Consider the following 1,498-nt stretch of genomic DNA (forward strand, 5'->3'; position numbering starts at 1 on the left):
CATTTGGTAGTTTGATATCAACCAGATGACACGATCTAGCGGATTTAGCTTAGGAGGAACTTTTCAATCTAGCCTTCAGCAACAACAACTGCATACTACCACAACCCATAGTGGTGAGCTGCCTTTTGCCACTGGAAACACTCAAGACCTACGTTCACATGGCTCTGATTTCTTTCCTTCTCATGGTAATTATCATTCATAGGTACCTTACCCTGGCTGCAATTCTTTAGATAGTTTAATCTTTATTAATGCTATGGATTAAATGGTTTTGCCCTCAACTTTATACAGATTCAAAACAGTGGAGACCCTAGTATTGGGTTGAGACCGTTGAACTCTCCTACACCAGCCTCTGGTATGAGTATGCATGAGCAACTGATTCAGCAATATCAACAACCACAAAGTCTTTCTCAACTTCAACTACAGCAGATGTCTGATGTTTGCCAGTCATATAGAGATCAAATGTAAAGTCCACTCGGGTAACAATTACTGCCTAGTCCATTTGGCATGCTTAGATTATTGAGTGTTATTAATACGAATAATCCAGATCTAACATCTCTTTCATTGGGAATTGATTTAACAATAGTAGGACTGAGCTTGAGCTCGACATATAGTCTTTATAAAATATTTGGTTCTCCATAGTATGATGAGCCTGCCAAGGGGGAGCTTGAGTACTGCAATCCAACATGTTATTATGCCAAAACACCACCACCTCTACATGTAAGCTTTTATGTTGTGGTTATATTTGCCAATATAAATGGGGTACTTGAAGAGTATATGATTTATCAAATATGTTATTGTGGTTGTAGCAACTACATTTCTCCAAATTTCAGCTATCAACCCTGTTTTACGTCTTCTACAGGTATTATATTCTTTCCTTTTATTTTTGGTGCTTTGCTCACATACTTTGCTTCACAAAAATCCAGAATGTTGGAAAAGGTTGACATGGAAGAATTAGCAAGTGAGAAAGAGGAGTCCAATGAAATTCTACAAGTTAAAAATTTTGATGGGGCTTGAGTTGACAATAATTACTTGCAATCCTACAAGGCATGAACCACCATCACAAGTTTCTAGTCTTTTGACAATTGTTCATTAGTTGTAAATGAAGCTTATTTGTTTATTTGTATTGGGATAAATTTTATTTGAATATTAGACATGTTTCTTCTTTTGTGATTGTAATATAATTCTTGTATAAGTAACATTTTGAATGACATTGATATGAGAAATATTCTTTCTTTTGTGATTATGATTCTTTATTATATATTTATATTGAAATATGATATATTAGTATTAAAAGATAATAATTTAAAAGACAATGATTTAAAACCATTGTTGTTGTGTATCACCCTCAAAGACAACGGTTAAAAACTGTTGTTGAAGCCCCAAAAATAGTTGTAAACTAGCAGTGTTAATAAAAAATGCTCTAAACAACAACGGTTTTAAATCGTTGTCTTTTCATTCAAAGACAACGGTTTAAAACCGTTGCAAAACTGTTGTCTTT

General features: G+C 34.1%; 1 long non-coding RNA gene across 1 annotated transcript; it reads left to right on the forward strand.

Moving 5' to 3' along the window:
• The first annotated feature begins 627 nt into the window (after window positions 1-627).
• LOC122000460 lies at window positions 628-948 on the forward strand. The gene is made up of 2 exons (XR_006117137.1): window positions 628-717; window positions 807-948. It is a non-coding gene; the product is annotated as an uncharacterized LOC122000460 (long non-coding RNA).
• The last annotated feature ends 550 nt before the right edge of the window (window positions 949-1,498 follow it).

Source organism: Zingiber officinale, chromosome 7A, assembly GCF_018446385.1.
Source record: "Zingiber officinale cultivar Zhangliang chromosome 7A, Zo_v1.1, whole genome shotgun sequence".
NCBI classification, from domain to species: domain Eukaryota; kingdom Viridiplantae; phylum Streptophyta; class Magnoliopsida; order Zingiberales; family Zingiberaceae; genus Zingiber; species Zingiber officinale.